Source organism: Mesoplodon mirus (genome assembly GCF_964341445.2).
Source record: "Mesoplodon mirus genome assembly, chromosome: 11".
Lineage (NCBI taxonomy): Eukaryota > Metazoa > Chordata > Mammalia > Artiodactyla > Ziphiidae > Mesoplodon > Mesoplodon mirus.
The window spans coordinates 93,131,080-93,145,186 of record NC_138987.1 but is presented as its reverse complement, the minus strand read 5'-3'; the positions used below and the strand labels follow the sequence as shown (position 1 = coordinate 93,145,186).

General features: G+C 45.5%; 1 long non-coding RNA gene across 1 annotated transcript; it reads left to right on the top strand.

The window, feature by feature from the left end:
• The first annotated feature begins 5,514 nt into the window (after positions 1 to 5,514).
• LOC309812635 lies at positions 5,515 to 13,180 on the top strand. Its single transcript, XR_014295353.1, has 2 exons — positions 5,515 to 10,395; positions 11,048 to 13,180. It is a non-coding gene; the product is annotated as an uncharacterized lncRNA (long non-coding RNA).
• The last annotated feature ends 927 nt before the right edge of the window (positions 13,181 to 14,107 follow it).

The window sequence follows — 14,107 nt, the reverse complement described above, 5'->3', positions numbered from 1 at the left end:
CCCGCAAGCCACAACTACTGAGTCCACGTGTCACAGCTACTGAAGCCTGTGCGCCTAGAGCCCGTGCTCCACAACAAGAGAATCCACTGCAATGAGAACCCCGCGCACCACAACGAAGAGTAGCCCCCGCTCGCCGCAACTAGAGAAAGCCCGCGCACAGCAGCGACGACCCAACACAGCCAAAAATAAATAAATAAATAAATTAAATTAAAAAAAACAAAAACAAATTAAAAAAAAAACCAGGAGAAGGCATGGAAGTGGCACCCATCGCTGGAGATTGGTTTCTCCTCCAAGAAATACAGTCTGGGGACTTCCCTGGCAGTCCCGTGGTGAAGCCTCCACGCTTCCACTGCAGGGGGCATGGGTTTGATCCCTGGTTGGGGAACTAAGATCCCATGTGCCATGTGGCGTGGCCAAAAACATTAAAAAAAGAAAGAAGTACAGTTTGGACAACTAGATCATCACCTCACAGTTCTTTTTCTTTCCAGGTGGCAGAAGAATGCTGCCCATTCAAATAGCACTTGTCACCCCTGTCCCGTCACCCATGCTAACCTGACTTCAGGTCTCTGTCTTCTGGACATAATGAAACGCTTTTTATTGAAATAGGGACATCTCAGGGACTGGAGGCTTGGGAATCTGAGAATCGCTATGCTACTGAGAAGAGTGTTTCAAAGCCCTCCTGTAAGTCTCCATCTCCACCTGGGCTGAAATAGAATATGCAGATTTAGCCCAGCCTGGTCCTTGAGTGACGCCAGTTGATTGATTGCTGGAAACCAGACCGGCATCTCCTTGTAACTAAATGGGTGATAATGAAATGAAGCTCAACAAGCTTCCCCTCATCTTTCACTGTCAGTTGAGAAATAGACCGAGTGTCGTCTCTGCCTCTCGCTTTAGGCTGAGGCCGTGCACAGCGGTCATCCCCCCTGGTTCCACTGGATGGCGGTGACGCCTCAGGTATCGGCCCTCAGGGACTCAGCGTAAGTCCACAGCTGCTCTTCTGTGAAGGGTACGAGGCAGGGCTGCAGCTACTCAGCTGGCCTGAGGCAAACGTGTCCCATTTTAAAAGGCTTGAACGTGTGAGCTGTTTGCATCCTCCCTCCCACCTTCTTTAAAGAATCCACGTTCCATCTCCTTTCCCGGAGCTTCACTGCCCTGTGTCTCATTTTTGTGAAACTCTCCAAGGTATTTCCAGCTCATCTGCATGCAACCTGGCATCTTGACAGATACTGGTCTCATAGGCTGTTGTTATTAATGTCGAGTATTTATGTGGTGAGAACATTGGCTTTTGTCAGGGAAAGTTTGCCAAAACCAAGAGTACAGTCTGGCCCTGGAAATGCAGAGGTGAAATCCCCTCCCCATGCGTTCTGGGGTTTCTCCTGTCATTTCTAGACTTATCATCATCCCTGAGAACTGAACTGCGCCCCGCCAATCTTCCCCTCCTTGTCTACTTCCTCCTGTTGCTACCGGGTTTGCAGGTTTGCCACTGTTCCAGCCCCAACCTGAAACATGGGATTACTTTAGAACTGGAGGTGGCAGCTTCAGAAAAATCTTTCTCAGATGTCGATTGCTGAGATCCCGGATCTGGGAACTCGGCCTCCAGGGTATAGCCAGCCGCCTTTGGAAATTCTGTGGTCCACCTGTGGTCATTTTCTGGCATCCCTTCCATGGGGACAGATAATGCTTTGCCTCCTTGGCTTCAGGTTTTCCAGGTATGCAGAGGAGTCTGTGTGGCAGAGGATGGGTGCCTGACCCCAATTTCTGCAACTTCCTGATTACCACCACTTCCCCGACCCTTCAGAGTGGGACACTCCACTGCCTAAAACGTTAGCATTTGAGAAGGTCACAGAGCTTCCGTAGCTGGTAACCACAGCCCTCATTTTACAGAGGAGGGAATTCAGTCCTGAAGGACTTAAGACAACTGGGCTCAGATTTCTGGTACCGTGCTCCTTCTACTGTCAACACTTGTGTGGTCCGTTTTAGACACTTTTTTTCCCAAAGTGGGTGTTTGAGGAAAGAACCAGACAAAATGACTGTGGTCAGCATATATTTTAAGCTCTCCTCTCATCTTCCTTTGCCTCCCCAGATGCTTTTCCTGCCCCCGGATTTCTCCTCCAGGCATCCCTCCCCCGGGGCATGGAAGCTGTGGGGAGAGGGGCTGGGTGAGGACTGACATTTTCTGGGTCACCTCAGGTCACTCCTCCGCAACCTCCAAGCCACACGAGCCTCCTTCTGTCAAAGGAGGGGCTGCAAGGGAAAGGCAACAGTTCATTTTCCCAGTTGCTGTAATAATCCTTCCACTTCCTTGAGTCCCAGCCTGTGTCAAAAACCCATACCCAGCCCCTGTTCTTTTCCTTTGCCTGGAGCTATAGATCCCCTTGGCAATCTCTCACTCCCTATGCGATTTCTTTTTCTTTTTTTCAGATGGAAGTATAATTGACTTACAATATATTCGTCTCAGGCATGCGACATAGTGATTCCATATTTATATTCATTACAAAATGATCACCACCCTAGGCGGTTTCTGATGGCAGATTTCGGAGGCAGTCCTTAGGAAAACTTTGTAAGGAGCTGTTGTGTGTGTGGAGTGGATCTCAAGCACCAGATCCAACCATGATCTTCAACAGAAAAGAAGATGAAATTTTTTTTTTTTTGGTGGTACGCGGGCCTCTCACCGCTGTGGCCTCTCCCGTTGCGGAGCGCAGGCTCAGTGGCCACGGCTCACGGGCCAAGCCGCTCCACGGTATGTGGGATCTTCCCGGACCGGGGCACGAACCTGTGTCCCCTGCACCGGCAGGCGGACTCTCAACCACTGCGCCACCAGGGAAGCCCAAGAAGATGAAACTTGAATGAAATTTGGTTACCAGCTGCTTTGAGTCAGATCCCCTTCCATAATATGATCTATCAAACTTGCTGGATTTTTATCAACTCAATTTAAAAAGCTCTGAGAAACCCATGTAGCTATGCCCTGAGCTCTGGGACATGGTGGTAGAAGTTAGCACCATACCCTGTGATTATGTAAAGCTACTTCCTTTCTCTTAAGGAGGAATAATTCCAGATCAACTATTTTTTTACCCACAAGAAATTGAAATAGTAAAAGCATACATTGTTTTAGCAGGTATCTTTTAAAAAAATTTTTAAATTGAAGTATAGTTGATTTACAATGCTGTGTTAATTTCTGCTGCACAGCAACATGATTCAATTATACACCTATATATTTGTCTTCATATTCTTTTCCATTATGGTTTACCACAGGATACTGAATGTGGTTCCTGGTGCTATACAGTAGGACCTTGTTGTTTATCCATTCTATATATAATAGTTTGCATCTAGCATGATATCTTTATGAACAAGCTATCTTCATGAAAAAGGCAGGTCTAATGATCATAGAGTTAGGTGGAGTCATAAGTCAAACATCCAAGAAAAGGTCATTTATTAGCTTGAGGTCTCTAGTGGTGTCCCACAGGGCTCTGTTTTTGGATCTGTTTGGGTAACATTTTTATTGACCACTTGGATAAAAATAAAGCATATTTCTCAAATTTTTCACATGACACAAAATTAGGAAAGACTGAATAATAAAACCAGAATACAAATGTATTGCAGTAGACTGGAATAAAGGTCCCAGACCAAGCATTTAGTTTAATAGATGTAAATGTATTCGTGCCTCCAAAATAAATTACATAAGTATAGGTTGGAAAGACTTGGTTCGACCGCAATTTTTATGAAAAAAACCTGGTAGTTTTAGGTGTTTATAAGACTGATAAGGACCAAGCAGACAAAAAGCCAACTCAGTCGAAGGCAGCCCTGATACCATTGTGAAGTCTAGGTTAAGGCAGGTACTCTTCCCACTGAACTTGGGGCAGGTTATACCACATCAGAATATTAAATCCATTCCTGTGCATCTCACTGTAATGGAGGAGCTTCTAACGGAGGAGCTATTTTTAGAACTACATGATATACAGCATGGTTGATGGTATTGGAGATATTTCATCTGGAAAGGAGAAGACTTTGCAGTGTGTATGACCATCATCACAGCTAACATTTATTGTGTGCTTCCTCTATGCCAGGCTCCTTTTAAGTGCTTTACTTGTTTCATATATTTTAATACTTATAAAAACCATATGAGTTATTATGATCATCATCTCCCTTTATTTAACAGCTGCAGAAATGGAAGCATTAAGAGTTTAACTAGTGTCCAAGTGACACAGTTGCCAAATGGGAGGGCTGGGAGTCAAAGCTGGAGGGCCACCTCTGGGTCTCCTATGCACAGCTCCAGCCCGCCTCAACTACCTGTCATCATGCAGCACAGCAGACGGCTCCAGGATTAGAAATTCTAGGGAGATGGATCCCAGAAGAGCTGCCTGCAAAGTGGTGGGTTGTCTCTTGCTGGAAGTGTTCAAGGTCAAGGGTGCTCTGCTGAGGATGATGTGGGGAATTCTGTGTTAGGAATGAGGCCGGACTAGATAACGTCTTGTAACCCTCAGGGCTCTGGATGTTTACTTGCCGCGTTGGTGTTCTTGGTGCCCTCACCTTTTAGTAAGTGTTATTATTGGGTGTCTTAATCCATCCCCTGGCTGGTAGTTGTATTTTACAGAACCCTTCTTCATAGCCTTGCTTTAGAATGGAAGGTGCCTTGTGAATAGAGTTTTTGCTATGTTTAATTTTGCATTACTGTGGACATGATGATGATGATGTAGAATCCTCTGCAACGATACTTGAACTTTATAAAAACCAGTGTGCCCCTACCCCTTGCCTTGGGTACATGCACTCCATGCCCGAAATATTGCCTGATTTAGTTCTTTACTCAAAAGAGTAAACTTATGTCTTAAGTTCAAAAACTACTAATCCATGTTGTTCTTCAAGGGTGATTCATGGCCTAAGAACATTATGATTTGTATTGCTCAGCAAAATCAAAAAGGCTTGTGGGTTGCGCTTGTACAGCATGAGCTTAGTCCTCTGAGTCATGAGCCCATGAAGTCTGTGAGCACTTGGGAACCAGGATGAGGGTCAGAGGGAGCATCTGATTGTACTTAGCTAGTCGAGAGAGAGAGACAGAGACAGAGACAGAGAGACAGGGAGAGAGAAGAAGGAGAAGAAGGAGGAGGAGAAGGAGAAGGAGGAGGGGAAAGAGAAGGAGGAGAAGGAGGAGGAGAAGAAGAAGAAGAAGAAGAAGAAGGAGAAGAAGGAGAAGAAGGAGAAGGAGAAGAAGGAGGAGAAGAAGGAGGAGAAGGAGGAGAAGGAGGAGAAGAAGGAGAAGAAGGAGGAGAAAGAGAAGAAGAAGGAGAAGGAGAAGAAGAAGGAAAAGAAGGAGAAGGAGAAGGAGAAAAAGGAGGAGGAGAAAGAGAAGGAGGAGGAGAAAGAGAAGGAGAAGGAAAAGAAGGAGAAGGAGGAGAAGGAGGAGAAGAAGAAGGAGGAGAAGGAGGAGGAGAAAGAGAAGGAGGAGAAGGAGGAGAAGGAGGAGAAGAAAAAGGAGCAGAAGAAGAAGAGGAGGAGGAAGGGGGAGGAGAGGGGAGGGGGAGGACCCAGTCTGTGTTGGGGAGAAAGTGTGGGCGTGGGGGTGAGGAGATGGGGAGAGAGGGTTGAAAGGCGGGAGGAAGGGTTGTAACATCAACCAAATAATGGCAAAATAATGAAGAAAAAAGCATTGTAAGGTGAAATAAAAGTTAAGGACTTAAGAATCAGAAATTCAGGAAAACATTAAGTTCCAGTTCCCAGAGTGTCATGAACTCTCTGTGATATTGGGCAGAGGTTTGACCTCATCACAGAACCTCCTATGAAGAATGGCTCTTTTTCCCTCTGAGTTCCCTGAATCATGAAAGAGGGGGACGCTGTGAGGAGAAGCAGCCTCTGAAGGCACAGGCCCCGGCATGTGGTTCTTCAGACTGCATTGCCCCTCCCCCCCCCCACTCCGCACCCCCTTCAAAGGCACTGGCTGGGGCCTCTCTCCCCTCATTTTCCTGACACACCACACCTGGAGGCAGTGACACACCAAACCGGAACCCGTTTATTTTCCCCAGGTCACTGGGGCGTGTGCATGCGTGTGTGTGTGTGTGTTGCATTTAATTTTAGGAGAAAACAAGAGGATAGGGGGAAAAAGTGTTCTTGGGAATACCCTGGTGGTCCAGTGGTTAGGATGGTTAGGGCTTTCACCAAGGCCTGGGTTTGATCCCTGGTCAGGGAGCTAAGATCCTGCAAGCCACATGGCACGGCCAAAAAAAAAAAAAAAAAATTGGCCTTGGTTTAAAAAGAAAAAAAATTGTTCTTTATCAAGTCCACGTAAGGGATAAATGGAAGAGTTTTCATGCCCTGCAAATATATTTTCCAGCAGCCTATGGGAGTCTCTGAAATCCCAGTACATGTGTGAGGTGTCCGCCTGTTTAAGCACATGTGCACTCCACCCCCCAGCCCTCCCCCCGGCAATACACATACCTACCCTTGCCTATAGCCACAGATCAGATGGAACTGTAAGGTACGGAGAGCCATTCCCACAAGCGTGATGAAGCGATTATCCATGATCCCAGTCGCTGCCTGTATGCATACATATTATCACTCCAAAGAAAACATCTTTCCATTCAAATCAGTAGCAGATCAGAAGGTTGCTGAGTGCGTAGCTGAGAAGGGATGCATGCCAACCACTGTCCCTTACTCAGGGTGCATGACCCATCCCTGTGACCTTGGTCTCCACAATCTCACGTACCCTAAGGGTTGGGTCACAGCCAGACGGCATTACCCCGCTTTCTCCAGCTTCCCAGACCCCTGCTTTTCTCAGAGTGTCCCATCAGCCAGAAATGCATTCCAGTCTGAGAAAGCCTTTCCATATACAGTGAAGAAATTTGAGCATATAACCTAAATACCTAGTCAAGGTTAATCCCAAGTAGGTTTTCATGAGATGGTTCGGTTTGGGCCTAAAGCCTCAAGTAGGGCCTTCAAATCAGTTCACCTATTGGGACACTTAGAAGTGGTACAAATAATTTAAGGCACACAGGGGTAAATGGACACTGCTGTGCATTGTTCCACGTAGCCAGTCTGGGTCTCTGGTCTCCCCAAACCCTGCCTGCTGCCGCAGTGCCTAGGGAATCAACATTTTGCCACCCTTGTCGTCTATTCCACTTAATGTCTCTCTCCTATCTGGTTCTGAACCTTCCACGTAGAGTCCTTAATATATTTTTTCCCCCCTGGCTGTGCCGCGCAGCATGTGGGATCTTAGTTCCCCAACCAGGGATCGAACCCGTGTCCCCTGAAGTGGAAGCGTGGAGTCTTAACCACTGGACCGCCAGGGAAGTCCCCGAGTTCTTAACGTTTCAATCACTCATTTCCGAGGCAAGTTTCCCCATCAGTTCTTCCCTCCAGGGGGCCCAGCTCTACACACCTCTCCCTGGAGTCTCCCTGCCCCCGCCGCTGCAGCCCTTCCTCTTCACAACATTTGCATCTCAGCTCAAATGTCGCTTCCTTAGTGAGGCCTCCCACCTCCAGTCTATTTAATGCTGGTCTCCCCTAGCAGCTGGTCTTCTGAGTCATCAGTATGTTTGCTTCAGAGCGCTTATAATTTGCAATTACATTTCTGTGTTGTTTTACTTGTGCTTCTCCCACTATTCTGAATGTTTTAGAAGGACAGAAAATTGTTTTGTTTCCTCCTGTAGCCCCAGGGCCTAGCACAGTGCCTGCACACATAGGAGAATTTGTTGTAGGAACCAATACATTTGGGGGGAGAAAGGTAATTTTTTTGTTTGTCACAGGCTAATTAGGATTATGGCACCTCCCTCAGAGAGCACCACTGTCAGATTCCCTCTAGTTTGCTCTGGTGTCTTCGGTGTCATTTATCTTTAAATAATTGTGATGAATTTCAGCTGATCAACCATCCGATTTTTTTGTTTCTTTCCATACAAGAACACTTAACTCCAATGTGATAAAAGCTATTCACAAGCCTGAAGCTTGGAGGAAAGAAAGGAAATTCTTTACTTTTTGGGCTGAGTGCATTTCATCACGTCCAAGTTTTATTTCCCTGAGGCTTTTCTTTGTCAAGCTTGGGAAAGTGCTGTTTCCTAGGAGAACTACATAAGAACAAACTTCAAATATGAGAAAAGAGAAAAGCAGCCCCCAAGGCAAAAATCAAAGAAGCAGTTTAGATGGATTCCCCCCTCCCCAGCCCCACCAAAATCTATGGCAATCGTTTTTTTTTTCAAGTGCATTCCTTTTCTAACCTGACTTGAACCAAATGGATGAACAAGGACCTTTCAGACTGTACAAACCAAACTGGAAATAGATGAGAGTGTCAGCAAAGAGGCTCGGAAAGGATTTATCTTCTTAAATTTCAAGGCAGTAAGCTGCTTCTGGCAACATTTTCTCTTAGGAAAACTGGGTGAGTGTGTCCTGGGTTGGGACTGGATGGGAGTGGGCGAGGGTCAGCAGGGATGCGGTAGGCGTGGGGTCGGAGTGAGCTGAACATTACATGGGACAAGGGGAGAGAAGAAGATGCAAACTGGAAGCTGAGTGTCCCTAGGGACAGGACTGACTCATAAAATATTTCCATTGATTATGCGATATCAAGCCAATCACTTTCTGCCTTCTCGGGCCAAACTGGAAAAGCCCAGGCAGTCCTTGCTCCAAACCAGAGCAAAGAGGAAGCTTTCTCTTGTCAACAGAGCAGCACTTCCCAAACTCATACTATCTTAAGAGTCACATGGGAACTTGTTGAAAAGGCAGAGTCCCCGGGCCCTCTCTGGAGGTTCTGATTTAGTAGGTCCGGATCCAGGTATGAGATGTTATATTTGTAACAAGGATCCCGGATGATTGTTCTGATTGGGCAGGTTTGGGGAAAGGCGTTGGAGAGTTAGCCACATGTGTCCTCATTTTCTAATTCACCAATCTTCCAGGCGAGCCCCAGCAGCTGCCTTCCCCACCTTTGAACTCAAACCCAGAGGAAGACGCTCAGTCTTCCTTGTTTTGGAAGCTATAGTGTGATTCTGCAAACAGGACTCGGGTTCCGTCTCTGGAGGGATCTTGGAGGAGACCTCCCAGTGTTAAAGGTGGAAGTGGCTATGGAAGCAACGGCATCAGGAGAGAATCCCCTTAGGGATGGAGCAGGCTTCTCCACCACTAGGCATTCTGGGGCCCTTTCCTCATGCTCCCCGTAAAAGCTCATCTCCTCTCACGACACCCACCTCCACCTCTAAGCTCATTCCCGAAACTCTCTGTTTCTGGTGGAACTCCACGGCCTTATATTCATCTGTGCATTTCCACTTCCAACTCAACTGGTTCAAAACAACTCATCTGCTGTCCTCTCCATTTCCAGATCTGTTTCTCCTCCTGGACCCTCCACCTGGGGTCACCTCTTTCACAAAGTGGAAGCATCATCCTCCGAGTTACCCAGGTCAGGATCCTGGCCCCTGCCTCTTCCTCATTCTGTACAGCGAAGCCTAAATATCTGTTTAACTGCAGTGGTTTGCAAGCCTGGCTGCAAAACAGAATCATCTGGAAAGATTTAAACACATACCCATGCCTGGGCTCCACTCCCAGAAATTCTGATTTAAATTGGTCTGTGGTGAGGTCAGGCCATGGAGAGCTCTTAAAACTTCCTAAGTAATTCTAACATCAGCCAGGGTTCCCTCTCCAGCCGCTGTCCCACCCTTTCCCACCAGGCAAATCTGATCCATCCGCAGGGCTGGGGCCAGGGCGGGGAGAGCGAAGCTCTTGCCTCCGGCACAAAATTCAAGGGAGCGCCAAAACCCTCAGTCATCAAGATAAATTACAATATTTAAAAAAACCAAAATTAGTGCAAAAAGTCCATGATCAACAACACAGAGACATTTTATAAAAAACAGGCTCTCACGGTTTGTTTGTTTCACGACCCTGCGTTATTTTGCAACAGGAACAATTTTTTTCCAATCAGGCTGCGGTTCCCGGGCTGGTGTGCCTGTCAGGTCCCTCCCAGGGGTTTATGAGGGTTGACAAAGGCGTGTGAACAGATTGTGCTATGAAGGGCTCTAGATTTTTTTTGACTGGAGACCTTTTGTTAACTTTTTCCATTAGGTTCAAAATGTGGGAGGATTTGTTGATACGCGTGCTCAGGGATACACATGCCTCTGCCCCAGCTTCCAGGCTGAACGGCCGCTCCTTTCACTGTCCTTCACACCCACATCCAGATTCCTGCTTTTGGGATATAAGCCCGGTGTGAGCCGAGGAAGCCCAGTTCTCCAGCCTCATCTCTTACTGCTTTCCGCTTTGTGTGTTTCTGCGCTGGCAATAATGAATGCCTTGCAGTTCTCCAATACGCCTTGGTTTTCTTTGCAGCTATGCCTTTGCACTGGCATGTTTTCAGCCCTGCAAATCTGGGTCATTGCAGTCAGTGGCATAGTTGTTGTTGATGTCTGCACTGCGCCAAGACACCTGGCTGAGATGGTGAGTGGGGCTGGAATTCAGCCTTGCTCTGCTTACCAAGCTCCGTGCCCTTAGCATAGGCTGCATCCCTGGGGGATGCGGGCATGTTTTCTGATTCATCCACCCAGAGCGGGCACGTTTTTCTACCTTAAACAAAGACGCCCTGTTAGCGGCTGCTCAAAGTATCATTCCCAACGTCATCTGCCCCATGAATTCCTAGCTGCCTCCCACGTAAGACAGAGCTCAAGCTTTGACCTCTACTGGGAAGTCTTTCTTGCCCTCGGTCTCTGAGATAGAGTGACTCTAAGTTACCACCTCGCCCTCTGCAAGCTTTTATGATGGCAGCTGTCCCAGTGAAGTGTAATTATGTGAACAGCTGTAAAGCTACACGTCTGGCAGAGAGGTCTGGCCTATATCAGTTAAATTCAGGATGGTTTTTCTTTAATCTAAGGGTGCCTTTGTAGAACACTGGAAGAACAAGTGGTAAAGTAAAATATTCAGACAAGTACCTCCTTGTTTTACGTTAAGGTACCAGACAATTGGTTCAGTGGCTATGACAGTCAGTCAGGCTAGGCTGGGCTGGGCAGGCGGAGGTAACAACCCCAAATCTGGGCAGCTTACAATAAGAAAGTTCTATTTCTTGCTCACACCGTATGTTCATCATGGAACCCAGATGGATGCAGCAGCCACTGTTTGAAGCTCTCTGCTTGCCACATGGTGGAGGAAAAAAGTTCTTGACCTTGTTGGACCAACAATTAATTGCTTCTGCCTGGAATCAGCTTTGGAAATGACATCATTTCTGCTCCGACTTATTGGCCAGAATTAATGTTGTGGTCCCACCCAACCTCAAAAAGGACAAAAAGTGCCATCCTACCATGGGCCTGGATGGCAGGAGAGTTTGGAAACATTTGGCAAACAGCACTGCTGACTCCCAGAATTGACATTTTCCATAAAATTGACTGACTTTTCTTATTTCCTAAATAGCCATTTCTACCAGTTGTTCTAGCCTTCAGAAAAATGCATTATCAACAGCAGGACATGGCAATAACGGCTATAGCTAAAGCACAGTCTTCTTTGGAAACCTTTCAGTGACATCTCTGTCCATAAATAAGGATTCTTTGGAGGTATGTGTCTATTTTATTTTATAGTTCAGATTGTATTGTACAACACAGCCAAGTGATGGTGGCCCAAGGGCAGTTTTAGATTCTTAGTATCTTAAGAATAAATAAATAAATAAATAAATAAATTGTCGAATCCATCCAATAGATCACATGAGATAAACAGTGGATGTGAAAACCATTTGTAAATTGTAAGATGCTAAAAAATAAGTTCTATTTAAAAACGCATTATTATTAGCCTAATGCACCAGTCAACCCAAATCTTTATGTTCTAAGATCTCCTCCTGCTATAGGTATCTTCTCATTTCTTTTCCATAGATTTTCATTTGCTTTTAAAACAAACCCCTAATAAGAACAGAACCACAGAAAACATTCTTTCAGTCTGAATCAGCTATATATTCAAAACAAAAATTGGAAAGCTCAGTTTTTCCAGAAACAAATTGCCCTGGGAATGATGCCACTGAATTAGACATTAAGGAATTTTAAAATGAGCTGAAGATGAAGTCTATACAAGTTTCTTCTGCATGCAAATAAAGTCCAGGTGGAAACTACATCCAAACGTTCCCTCTGTAGCATGTATTTTAAAAAGCCCAGCCCGCCTCCTTATACGCAGGTGGAAGATGTACAAAGTCTTCAACTCTTAATAACAATAATTAGGGGGTGAATTTCAAAAAGGAATTTTAAAAGCACAATGTGCTCCCTTAGTGCATTTATATCATATAAAGAACATGTTACAGTTAAGAAGTGTCAGTTCTACAAACTGAAATATATATGCAATGGCATAATTTGTATCTTTTCTTTGTCTGTGTTTTACACCTTTTTAAATGGATAGCTTCTTCTCTATCTGCTTCACAGCATAGACTCCATATCCTACAGTTAGTGGACAGTAATGGATGGCAACTGAAATTCCTACCAGTTTAGTTTATCTTGAGTCCTGTGATGACACAGAACTTGTGACTCCACAATTTGTGTCTGTAATCATGTGAAAATCCTGTTGAAATGAAAAATTACATTAACCTCCAATTAAAGAATTCATGTGTAAAAATGTGAATAAATCTCAGATCAAATATCAAACGTTTAGATGGGAATGGGTTTCTCTAAGAACATAGAAAAGTCAATATAATCCTCTAAATTTTCACATTAAAAAAAAGTCTGCCCAGAGGATTCTTTTCCAAACCCAGACTTGATTTAACCACATCCTAAATATGGTTCAAGTTCTAATAGTTCCACTATCTTTAGAAAAATCCAGGGACTTCCCTGGCAGTCCAGTGATTAAGACTCCACGCTCCCAGTGCAGGGGGCCCAGGTTTGATCCCTGGTTGGGGAACTAGACCCCACATGCTGCGTGGCGTGGCCAGAATTAGGTTCTTACTATCTAAAACCTTGGTCAAGTGGCTTAATCTCCCTGATCCTCAATTTCTTCATCTGCAAAATAACAACATGCCTTGCAAGTGTGTACCTTGCCTGTGCATAAAGATTAAACAAAAAAATCCAGAAAGATAGCAGATGGTATTTCCAAAGTGTACTTGGTAGTTCTTTGAGTGATGGATGAGATCAGCAGTAGAAATTCATTCCTGAACTCACCTCTCTGATCTAACAGTTTGGACATCCTAGCAACCCAATCCCTCTGATTTTCCTGAGACATTCTTTTTTTTTTTTTTTAAATAAATTTATTTATTTATTATTTATTTATTGGCTGCGTTGAGTTTTTGTTGGTGCACGCCGTCTTTCTCTAGTTGTGGCGAGCGGGGGCTACTCTTTGTTGCGGTGCGCGGGCTTCTCACTGTTGTGGTTTCTTTTGTTGCGGAGTACGGGCTCTAGGTGCACGGGCTTCAGTAGGTGTGGCTCGTGGGCTCAGTAGTTGTGGCTCGTGGGCTCTAGAGCACAGTCTCAGTAGTTGTGGCGCACCGGCTTAGTTGCTCCGCGGCATGTGGGATCTTCCCGAACCAGGGCTCGAACCCATGTCCCCTGCATTGGCAGGCAGATTCTTAACCACTGCGCCAGCAGGGAAGCCCTCAGGGAAGCCCTCTGAGACATTCTTGAAGGCAGTCCAGGAAAGGCATTCTAATAATGCTTTAAGTAATGGTGATCTTTATGCCTCCTGAGGTAGTCGCTTTGAAGTCCTTTGAATAAATAAGTTCTGATATAGGTTAAAATGCAAACATAATTCTAACTAATCTATCTTTGAAGAGTAGCAAACATGATCTCTCACTGGAGACCAGCAGCTTAAAACTGGTCTGAGCCATTAAGACATTTTAAACAACTCCGGGGACTTCCCTGGTGGTCCAGTGGTTGAGAATCTGTCTTGCAATGCAGGGGACGCTGGTTTGATCCCTGGTTGGGAAACTAGGATCCCACATGCCACGGGGCAACTAAGCCCGTGTGCCACAAGTAGAAGCTTGTGTATCGCAACAAAGTGAAGAGCCCTCGCACCACAACGAAAGATCCTGCGTGATGCAACTAAGACCCAACGCAGCCCAAATAAGTAAATAAATAAATATCTTTTTAAAAAAGACATTTTAAACAACTCCAAGAAAAAGTCTTTCTTTACTCAGGTGTCAAGCTTGACTTCTCAGAAGTTAAGGATGCTCACTCCCATTTAGTGTTAACTGAGA